The 12141-nt window shown below is 35.3% G+C and overlaps 2 long non-coding RNA genes across 3 annotated transcripts in view; both read left to right on the top strand.

The window, feature by feature from the left end:
• Window positions 1–12141, top strand: part of LOC118170942 — a 113351-nt gene that overhangs the window by 25404 nt on the left and 75806 nt on the right. The window lies entirely within an intron of this gene.
• The window catches only part of LOC118170941, a 2653-nt gene continuing 1494 nt past the window's right edge, over window positions 10983–12141 (top strand). The window contains exon 1 of the long non-coding RNA XR_004752959.1: window positions 10983–11114. This is a non-coding gene — a long non-coding RNA (uncharacterized LOC118170941). The remainder of the gene's footprint in view (window positions 11115–12141) is intronic.

Genomic DNA, 12141 nt, shown 5'->3' with positions numbered 1-12141 from the left:
TTTATTTTATTTTATTTTATTTTATTTTATTTTATTTTATTTTATTTTATTTTATTTTATTTTATTTTATTTTATTTTATTTTATTTTTATTTATTGTTTAAGCAGTTTCCATGAATTTATGTAATCAATACCCTAATTCTTGTAATTTCCACTCTTATTCTTACCTTGTTCTATTGTCCTTGCTCAATAGATTTGAGGTCAGGAATGTGGCTTTAAGTGGCCAGTGAGAGAAATCTAGGATTCAAAATAGGCATTTTACATACATTTACATTTACATACATACATTTACGTACATTTTCTTTCTTATTAGTCTTGGTTGATATACTCATTTTAGGAGAACAAATGTACACAGCCTGAAAGCAGCATCTGTAACAACGTTTACATAGAAAGGCTCAAGACCAGGACAAAGATAAGTGCACTTTTCAAAGTGCAAACCCATTAGGGGATGAAAGGTCACAAAGGGCTTATCTTTGTCAAGAATGAATGCAGTTAACAAGGTATCTTACTTCTTCCTCACGTTTTCCTGAAACATCATCTGTTCCATTGCTAGTGAGTCAGTGATCTGAATTAATCCATTTTAGTGTTTCAGCTCACAGGTTTACAAGTTTGCAGATTTTCATAGACTTCCAGAATGCCCAGCAAGAGATGTGGATTCTTGCCATTTCTATGAATTCACAGCACTCCCATTGATAGAGTGTGTGTAATCATCATTTTCCGATGTGCAAAAATTAAGAACAAATGCAGCCTAGTGCCTACAGTCTGTGATAATTGATGCTGGTTTTATGGATTGTATTTTCTTTACTGAAGACCTTCTTGCTGAGCAAATCTGACAAATGAAAATGCTTGCTGAGATTTTATTTCCATGGCAATTTTCTATATTTTCTTCCACTAGCAATATCATATTTTGTCTTGTAAAAGGAAGAGGTATTGTTCATCCTAGTTATTTGCCTCTTCGAGTTGAAGCAAAAATAACTGATATTGAGGACACATTAAAATGGAAACAGGTGGAAAAGAGCATCTCCTAAAAAAGAAAAAAAGATTAGAGCAATTTTTATAGACTTTCCTGTGGAAAATTACTGTGAGTTATACCAGAAGACAAATGCTAATTTATCTTGTTGGGATATTTGGCTTTTTTAATCTTTCTGGTCATCTATCATGTTAAAACACACTCTTATGAATTCTGTTTATTTGCATTACTCTGGTAGGTATGAAGTCTGGGTTTTCTGTTATGCTGGAAATGAGTAGCAGAAAATATCTCATTTATCTGGGCATACAAGCAGATGGGTTGTATTGGAAAAACTTGTAAGACAACCTGCATTTTTATGAACTCCCTTCGAAATGAATCAGTCCCAACCTCTTTTCCTACCAGTCCTTAGGAAAGAGATGACTCACCTGTGGCCCGTGGGAGATGGGCTAGCAGTATCAGCAGGAGCTGGATTCAGTCCCTCCGTGGATACTTTTGTAAAGTAAAATAGCTGTGGCTTCTAGCTGAAGTTTTGCATCTGAGACATCATTGCCCTGGCATCATTGTTTACTGGCAAATGGTAGAGAGGGAATAAAACCAGAAATGTCTCATTTATTCTTTCTGGAAAAAAAGACACTCATAAGATGTAACCATACGTGGAACTTCCCACAACAAAATGAGCAAAACACAGTCACTGCATTTGCAACATGACCACCACCACTTGCAGTAGTCATTTGGCTAGGTGTGGCCCAGAAACATTAGTCATAAAATAACCTTCGTTCATGTAAATGGCATCAAACAAGACTCAGGGTGTGTCTAAAACATAGTCTGGCGGCATTTGTTCTCGTAAAGATCTAAACAAAATTGCTTTATTATTAGCTAATCTGGAATTCACCACAAACTGCAAATACTTCCCAAAACTTTGGGTAAGCACTGAAGAGGCCAGTCTGCATTCATGGCCTGCAGCCATGCTTCTGCACCATGTTCCTAATAATTACGAGGGATTATATAATTGTGATTCCACGTAATATCTACATGGAAAGAAAGACAGATCACTCATTGTTATCTGGAGAATCAGTGGAGCTCTCTGTGGCTTGGGTTTTCCAGCCTAGTGCTGGAGATGGCCTCTCTCACATCCTTAAAAAAGCATTATTCCCATGCCTTCTCCTCTGCCTGAGCATTGCAAAATAAGCTTGAAATCTGATCTGGCCTTGCTGGAAACTCCAGGAAGTAGTTTGCACAGTTCATGCCTTTTCAAGAATGCATGGAGCAACAAATTGATTTTAGGTTTTTGAAAGATAAAGAAGACAAATTGAAACAAAGTTGTTCAGTTCAGCAGATAACTCTATGCCATACATGGAAGTGAATTGGAAATAAATTATTGTCTCTGTAAGTCTTGCAGTCAAGGGGTTTTCAAATGCTCATCACAGAAGATAAATATAGATATAGATATAGATGGGGCACATGTGAAAAACAAATAACCTGAGAACTGTGATAACCACACATCTCTAAAGGGAGCTTCTTTGCTAATATGTGTGGCATTTGTTTTTAGTTTAGTTTAGTTTAGTTTAGTTTTGTTTTCTCGCAAGGTGAAGAAATTTTCACTGTTAGGTTTTGGTGAGAAGGAGATAAGCACACCCACACCTCACACTTAGATACACTGAGAGTATCAGCCTGTGGGAATAGGACGCAGTCAGGAAATGTGTATGAAGAACATAGTCCAAACATGCCATTATGATGAGCACTTGAAAAGGGGAATTTACTTCCTTAGGTTATTAAAACTGCTCTGAGCCCAGGAAACAAATTGTAAAACAGTTTATCCATGCAAGATCCTCCCTTGATAGCTCAGCTATCTTCAGGGCAGAGAGGATATTATAAGAGAGCAGTAGGAAGTTTGTAATCACTAAGACATGAAGACTCTGCAACTGTTTTTGGTGCTGCAGCAATGTGAGAAGCAAAAATACATTTTGGAGATGGTGACTTATTTTCTCAGATCCATTACCGATGCTGATTTTTTGAAGACCAACCTTTCTGCTAGAAAAGCTGGTCTTAATGATTCTTCCTATATATATATATTTTTTAAAAAAACGTAATAATGTCAAAACTGGAAATTTCTATAATTCTGTAACACTTCTATAAATTAAAAAAATTATGAACTTTTGTTAGAAAATTTTAGTTGATTCAAACAGAATTTACAGAAAATATGAGGTCAAGTTTTAAAATAAGGATATTTTATTACTTTATTAGTCCAAAACAAATTGATTTGAAGTATTAGATTTTAATGCTATAAAGATAGCCTTTCTTTCTTGCCCAGAAGTAACAACTTAAGACAATCAGTCTTGAAACCTGATCCAAGTTGTACTATGATCCAATGAGACATAACTGTCACCCTGTAACACTCTGTTCAGAAAATTGTGATTGATGTTTTTTTAATGTTCCTCAAGTCTTAAAAAATAAAATAGACTTAATGATATTCACTGAGGCCCAAATTATTCCATTAGGCATGTCTGGATCTACCTAGAAATTCCAGATGTGACAATAGTTGTTTAACACTCCCTAGTATTTAACCTTATGAAATGACCTTAAAGCCATGCAGACCTGCCCTAATATTACTGAAGTAAGATTACCTCCTGAATTTCTTTTGCAAACCATGCATTAACCAATCTACATAAAAAGTAGCATTTTGTTAGAGGCAATAGAAAGACAAAATATTTCCATATTTCTGATTTTTTTCATTTCATTCCTTACTATTTGAAATTCTGTTCATCTGTTGTTGCCAGCATTTGTATCTTTTTTGTGTGTGTGTGTTTTAAAACAACTTAAGAAATTCTAGTTAAAGAAAAAAGCTGTTATTGATACGAAAGGACAGTTGTTCTGCACAGTTAATAGAAGCATAAGTCACAGGAGGGACTTTTTCTCTCCCTGAACAGTTTTCCAAAAGGTTTATATTCTCAAAAGTTTTAATTCATATATTTAAATCCCTAGTCACACAATCAGATTTATTTATTTATTTATTTATTTATTTTTTCCCAGCAACTGGATATTGTAAAATGGCTTTTGAATATATATGAGAACAAATTGGCAGATTGGAGTCTCTACATTTATTCTGATTGGCATTTTTGAATAAGCCAGAGGGTAAAAAATATATCCTACCACAGAGCAATATAGTTGGAATATAGTTGTGCACCTTAAATTCCCTAAAAGGATATGTTTTGCTGTTGATACTCAGGAGAAATAGAACCAAGGCTGTTCTATCTGGTTGCATGCAAAGATGAAGGAAAAGGGGTGGGTTGTTTGGATTTTATACAGCTACCAAAAAAATGATGTTTATTGGCATTTTATATGTTGATTTACACACCTTGGAGATAACCTTCACTGACCACCTCACAGCTCTTCTTTCCTTCTTGAGAAATATTTCAAGCACTGATGAAGCTGTTTCCATGCAGATCCTATTTTTGGTAGTGCAGTCCATGGCACGACTGAATTTGCCAGCAGCACAGGGAAAGTATTTCACACAAAGTAAAACAGAATTAATCCAAAAATCTGTGAAAATGGGGATATGAATATGAATATGGGGGAGATCTAATGCCTTTTGAAGGATTGCTTATGATAGTGATATTTTTTAACCAATTGTCTCTTACTGCAGTGTGAACAATGAGATGGGTCTGGAGTCATGGCAGGGAAAGATGTTAGAAGCTGCAGTGGTACTTGATAAATTTGCAAGAATTGCAGTTGACTGTATTGCTACTCTCACTCACATGCTTTACTGCAAATTAACATGCTGAGTGACTTTTCCTCCTACCCCTCCTTTGCCAAAAAATAAAAAAATTAATCCTAGAGTTTTTTTTTTTTTTTTTTTTTTTAATATATATTTGATTTTTCTGTTGTACTATACCAGGTTTCCTTGATCTATAAATTTATAGTGTACCAAATTATCTACAATTCACAAACTATGCACTGCAGGTAGAGCTCAAGTTAGCAAATCATCTACCATAGATTAGCAAGGTTACTTCCAAACTTAAATAAATAAATAAATAAATAAATCTCCAGCTCAGCATTTGACTAATGCTTCTATTAGACAAATACACAAAGCAATGTATGTCTTAAGTTGTGTGCTTTGCTGAAAATTCAAAAAGTGATCTCTCTCCTGAGATCTGTATCATTCATATAGCACTTTTACCTGTGATTAATTACAAAGGGAGTGGAAGCTTTGCTCCTTCCCACTTGTGTTTTCATCAAAACTGAAAATCCTAAAGTAAATCTCTGTCAGGCCAGAAGAGACCCAAGTGACTTGCTAGGCTGATTGAAAATCAGACATCCTGCTGCGTCTTGAAACAACACCCAGGTAAATTGGGAATCTCTGCAACTAAAAAGTCTACCAGAGATCAATGCTGTAGGAAGTAACTTTTTTAAAATGAAGAAGTGACACTGAGAAAGCAACAGAAGGTTTCTACATAAATGCAAAACTGATCAGTGGGAGACCAAGTAAGACTTCTTGATAATGAGTGTAGTGGTTTTTGTTGAAGATTGTAAGCTTCTGATGTGTTCTGGGGGGTTGAGAGATGGCAATTGGAACAATATAATTGAAGCACCATCGTTAGTTAATCCATTGCTGAGTGAATCACAAGCTGGTGAGTTTTGCTATTGGAAAAGCCTCTTGGCTGATGCTATCTAATTCACAAAACTTACTGAAGATGAAACATCAGTGAGCAGGGAGTTGCTCTTACTAACACCCTAAATGTAAATTTTCTGTGGGAAAAAAACAACAACAAGTGAACAAACAAAAACATATTATTTGAAATAGATTTTTCCATCAAGTAATTGTTTTGCTATTTCTATGTTTATTTGTGATGCTCTCATAAAGTTTCAGGATTATTAGAATAAATTGAGAGGAAAGGTAATAAGAGCAATATTTCATTCTGGATTTTTTTGTTGTTGTTGCTGTTTTTGTTTCAATCCAAGAAATCAAGAGCACAATAAGATCCACCTTCTTGTGAATGAAGAGAGGGAAGTTCACAATGTGTTGACTGGAAAGGAAAATATGGGAGTAGTTTTCCAGGCAAATCATGTATGTAGCTGAGTTCCTCTTGGGAGACCTATGGAAAGCAATCAGGAATACGCTGGGGAGGTCCTACTCCTTTTAAGTATGTCTCACCCAAGATAACAGTTCTTTGCAAAGGATTAGGGTCACTGAGAACACACAGAAGACTTGTTGTCCATTACTTCCCCATCCCCAATTTCTTTCCCTCACAGATTCTAATAATTTTAAGACTCTCAGAGAGAAGTGGGAGTGAAGAACTATAAATGTTGGGGCTCTGGGATTTGTTATTGTTGTTAGATTGTGGTGGCACTGCCTCATTGTCCTTCCCTCCCATGGTCCTGCACATGCCTTAGGGTGCAGTTTGGCTCTCAACTAAAAGTGTAGTGCTAGCTCATTTCAGAAACATTCAGGGAGCTGAAAAAGGAGATGAGAACTCTTGTAAATTATATATATTAAAAAAATAGTTGTGCATTTTAGCTGTTGGAACTGCATGAAGAGAGCAGCAGCTGGGGCTGAGCAGGGGAGGGGTAAGTTGTAATCAACATACTCATTTTTCAGTAAGCCTCAGATGCAGATCAAGAAATTCAAAGTTTGTGCTGACTAGGAGACAGGAAGAGCTCCAGTTCTCATCCAGCAGAGCCTAAATTAAAAAATAATTATGAAGAATAGAAATTTCTCTGAAAGCATTCAATGCCTTGCATATGTTTTCCATAGCTATTTTTTCTGTGTATGAAATGGAATGACTTGAAATTTGGTCTGGGGATATTCCACTCACTTTTGTTCTTCCAGCAGCCCTACCCTGTCCACTGGGCATGTCCTCTCCAGCTGATAGGCGTGAAACACTGTCAAGTGAAGTTCCATGAACCAGTGGTGGTGTGGCTTCGGAGCAGTAAAAATAAGAGGATAAGCAAATTATAGAAGTCCCAAGCAAGGAAACTGAAAAACAGAAAAGTCTGCTTTTGTTCATTTTGTGTTTCATGGATTGGAGGAATTCAGTTTTAAGGGAATTTGCTCACCTGAGCAAATATTGAACAAATCTGAGTAAGTTTTTCAGACTTGTCCTAGTGGTCTCCATGTCCCAAGCTGCCCCAATCCCATTGTCCTTCAAGGTTCAACCCTGAGGGCCCTCCAGCCCCAAATACTTATTCAATACTTCTGAGACCATTGCAAATTGGCAAAATCATAATAATATGGCTTCATTGAGAATGTAACTGAAAGAACATTTTCCTAAAAGGACTTCAGGACTTAGTCAAATACCTAGGTCTGTCCTGTCAGTAGTATGATTTATTATTATTATTTTTTTTCCATAAAATGCTTTAGGTGACTTTCATGCATTATTAATCAATGTACAGCCAGGCAATGGGAAGAGGAATAAGTTGCATAGTTGCATTTCAGAATCATTTGAACTTGTGAAGTCAGTAAGGAAATCTTCATCTTTGGTCTCTAATTCTTTGATCAACCTCATTTTGAATCTAGACATCTTACCTATCTGATATATTCTCTATCTCACTTAACTAATAATTAAATTAGGTAATATTTGCAGGCCTATAAACAGTGTAGAATTAAAGAGAGATTGCAGGTACTTGGTGAGTTAATGGGTTCTTATTTTATATTTCCATTGCACCATATATTATAACATAGGCTACTGTTCAGTATATCATGGGACTGCAAAGGAAATATGACTAACTTGGTTCATATATTTAAAACCAGATATAAAGCACTGGCTTGTTCTGTGTGTGTTCCTATTTCCTCTTTTAAAATATTCTCAGCATAAAGCATATATTTACATTCAGATCAGAACTATTCACAAGAGGCATGCAGCTGTGGAATGTAATTATAAAGATATATTTGTTCCTTTTTCCCTGTGAATAGATTCTTGTATTGATTTGTTCTTACTTCTGCACACCTACACTGAGGCAATGGGGAAAAGATTGTTTTTATGTGAAATGACTTTAATTGCCTTATCTCTGGGGAAGAAATATAGTCATTGAAAACCTCAGTTACAATTTTGTAACATTTTTTCCAAACAGACCTAGACTAATGATCAAAAACAATTTTGTTCTTAATTAAGACTATGGTTACTGATGGTTACTGGGATGCTTGGAGAATATGTGGAAAAAAAAAAAAAGAAAAAAAAAGTCTAGAAAGTTCAAGGAAAAAAAATGTAATGTTGAGCAAATATTTTTAAAAATTAAATGAAAGCTATAACTTCAGTAAAAATGTTTGAGAAAAAGAGATATCCAGCAATTCAAAACCATCTAATAAGTGAAAATCTGAAAAGTTCAGGTTTTACTTTTGATCCCACAAAAAAAGAGACAGCAAAGAGTTGAAAGACCGAAAAAAGAACCAACTCAAATCCCAGATCCCACAAAGAGATCATTGTGGAACGTTGTGACCCTCAGGCTTGATTCTTGTTTTCCTGAACATAAATGGAGACAAAATCCAAAAAAAATCAATAGATGGTGCTGGTAAGACCATCACAAAGTGTGTCAGCTGAGGGCTAGCTAGATGAGGAGGGACTATTGGCTTTGAACCTTTTTTACCTCCAACACCTCCCTTTGAGGTAATGGCCCCCAAATTGCTCATAGTTTAGCATGCTTTGGAGATGCTGTTTTGAGAAGCAAAAATTAATTATAAGAAGTAACATAAGCTCTGTTAGTTATTATTATTATTATTATTATTATTATTATTATTATTATTTCTGAAGTATAAGGGTTTCTGAAATTGCTGCAGCAATATGGATATTAGATTACAAAGTTATTATTTGTTAAAATTACCATTATATTTCAGTTTGTTTCAAGAATAGCTAGAATAAGCCTAAGAAAGAAAGAAAGAAAGGGAATGAGGGAAGGAAAAATGAACCCTATGTGGACGTGACATACTGACCTCTGAAGGTGTGAATTCTCTACAGATATCCTGTAGTGATATTGAGTGGGGAGAGCTGTACAGAAATGCTGACAGTGAATGTTACATCAGATAAATAGATCAATTTTCCTGGCAGAATAACAACATTTTTTCTTTGATATGGGGCAAATAGAATTGCTGAGCTGTGTTCTCTGTTAAGATTAGACACATTCTTTCAGCCCCAAGCTCCTCTTTATCAGAAGTTAATATTAAAAAACTAAACTAAACAAAACAAAAATCTCTGCTTTAAGTACTGCTACTAGTACTATTAATGTGTGTGTCTATCTGAAAGTATAGCATCAACGACTATTGGCTTTTATCCACAAATAAATGTATTCAGCTCTTTTACAGGAATGAATGGAAATGCTTTGATTCATGTTTGTCCTGCTGTGTGAATGCAGCAAATTCATTTCTTAAATGAACATGCAAATGTTCTGTCTCTTGCAAGCTGAAGAGGAAAGTGTTGTCATTCCTTTCATCTGAACATCTATCTACCCAAGCTGGGTGTTCTTCATTTCACCCACCATGGTTTTCTAGATTTATATATATATATATTTTGCAATTATTATAGGCACCTCTTGGCTCAGATGGTCTAATCTTGCATGAAAATTAGATTTTAATTAATCTCTTGCAAAAAATTCTGCCTTGTGTGGATGATGTCACGTTTCCATTATCTAACCCTTAATAACTGATTATAGCCTAATTGAATATACTAGAGGAAAAACGACAGGATGTCAGGATATAAAGTTCATTAAGGAAAATCAATTTGCAAGGTTTTAAATTGCATTAAAGGCTACCCTTTAAATCATCTAATGTATTTCTTCCTGGTTTGGGAAGGTAAATAGGCACATTGTGGAGAAATATTTGCAAGAAGAAGTGGTACATTTAGGGGTAAATTAAATTAGAAATGACTGAAGATCAGACAACAATTCCATTATCAATGACAAGCTGCCAAGGTGCTCAATGGAATACTTTGCCAAGTACCTTTATTTTCCATTTGTTTATCATTTAAAAAAAATAAATAAAAAAATCTCATTGGTAGTTTGGACCAAGATGTATCTCATTTTATTAAAGAAGCAAACAGAGAAGGGTTAATGAATACCAACTTTGTTATTTGCTCTGCAGGATGGATTTGGCAGCCCCTTTTCCTGCCAGACCGGATGTTTTCATCTTTTTCAAGTCTATAAACAGTTGAAGGCGCTTATAGTCATATTCTTGGCATCATCATTAGCTGGATGCATTTCAATTAGTCTCTTTTGTGGTACTAAGTCCATACAGTACCTTTGTGAACTGTTTAATACAAAAAAGTCAGTGGGAAACAGCCTTGCTGTCAAGTAGTTAACTCTTGACAGCCATGCGTAGGGAAGTGGTGATGCTGGAAGTGGGTGCCAGTTTATGTAGTGTGAAACCGTTTTTTTTCAGTTGTGGTTCCAGGCTAGCTGCATCTCTTCTTGGTTTCCTGGGTGACAAGGGGGATGATTTTTGAGTAATTCTGGAGAGGGAAGGGAAGGATGATGGCTTGACTCTGAGGCCTGGACCAGTCTACGCTACCTGGTGTATATTGGTGTGGTCTGACTGGTATAGGAATGTGTCTTACTCCATGCATGACCATTGAGCTTTGGTACTAGTCATCAATGCTTTTGTTCAAAAACTACAATAAACAAGTAGAAAAAAAGCATGATATTTAAAACTACAAGGATTCTACAAGCTAAATTAAACTAGGTTCAGTCCTGACTTTTTTATTTTTTATTTTTTATTTTTCCCTCTAGCATTGTTGTTTCTTCTTGGTGCTGTTATATGCTGGATTTTGGAAACTGAATATGGGTTGCGCCATCTTTATCTCTTCTCCTCTGGCCTTTGGTATTTTCCCATTCACAGTGCTCCAGTGGGTGACAAAGGCCACACTTCTGACAGGACTTCCATATGGGGTCAGGATGGTGCAACAAGGCAGTAAGCTCTGTTGCATGACTCCAGCTGATTACTCGACACAGATGAGCCTTTCCTGAAAGGGTATATTCCCACCATAAGCTCAGTACTGGGGACATATTCTATATTCTGTATTTCTTTTTCCAAGGTCTGAAAACTTACTGCAGCCTGCCATGGTATTACTGTGCATCAGTGAGACACTTACAGAAGGACAATGAACCCAGATGTCTCAGCATTCAAAATCCGACCTGCACTCTCCTCTTTATAGTGGTTTCCAGGTGAGATAATTAATAAGAACTTGAAAAGAAAAAGATGGTATATTTAGCATAAGTTTCTAGTCACATTTTGGCACCTTCCCTTTAGATGTTTAAAGAGTGAAAAAATGGTACAGTAAGTCTTCCTCTTTGAGATGGTTTAAGAAGCATTTTTAATTATGTTGAGATCTCTTAAATATAATTTTGTATGATGGCATCTGGTACAAACTGGATGCTTCACTTTGATCTCCTGTGGAACAGAGGTTGACAGTAATTTTCAAATGAAGAGTAACATCAGCAGAAAAACAGACATAAAATTAACATATTGGAGCATTGCTTTTCTTGTAATCATCACCATATTAAAAATGGAGGGAGTATTTTGAAACTTAAGTTTGCATCTTGAACAGTGTTAGTGGGGCTGAGTTGCCCTAACTAGCTATTTTGTATTAAATTTGATGAGAAAATTGATGCTGACAAGCACTTCACTGGAAATGCTTCTCCTTTTTTTTTTTTTTTTTTTTTTATGTTTTTAATCATTTTAGATCACTTACTAAATGTCTTTATTTTAAAGGGTGTTTCATTCATAGTCAAAAAAAGAGCAAATTAAATACTGAAAATAAAAATTCAATCTTCTCAGTCTCCTGTTTCTTTTAATAGTACCAGAATGAAATTTTTGGTGTGTCTGAATTTTACTTACTTTCAATTTGTAATCATATATTTTTTTCATATTTGATATGATTGAAAAAATATTTTGCATATTTCTGCAAGAAATTTGCTTTTCAGGTACAAAATTTCAGGAAAGGTCCAGAAGTTATGCATTGATACTTTTTGTTACTTTTCTTGTAAACTCTAAATGACTGTAAAGCTCTTCAATTTTTTACAGGATTTTAGAGTATTCCCAATGTCTTCTCACATTGTAAATGAGATAAATATGCAGATGTTCACTTTTAATGTGTTATTAATTGAAATTACATTGCACTTTTTCATTCTGAATATGTTCGTTTTTCCTTCCTTCCTTCCTTCCTTCCTTCCTTCCTTCCTTCCTTCCTTC

Source organism: Oxyura jamaicensis, chromosome 8, assembly GCF_011077185.1.
Source record: "Oxyura jamaicensis isolate SHBP4307 breed ruddy duck chromosome 8, BPBGC_Ojam_1.0, whole genome shotgun sequence".
NCBI classification, from domain to species: domain Eukaryota; kingdom Metazoa; phylum Chordata; class Aves; order Anseriformes; family Anatidae; genus Oxyura; species Oxyura jamaicensis.
Note: the sequence above shows the minus strand (reverse complement) of the source record. Positions and strands in the feature narration are given on the sequence as shown.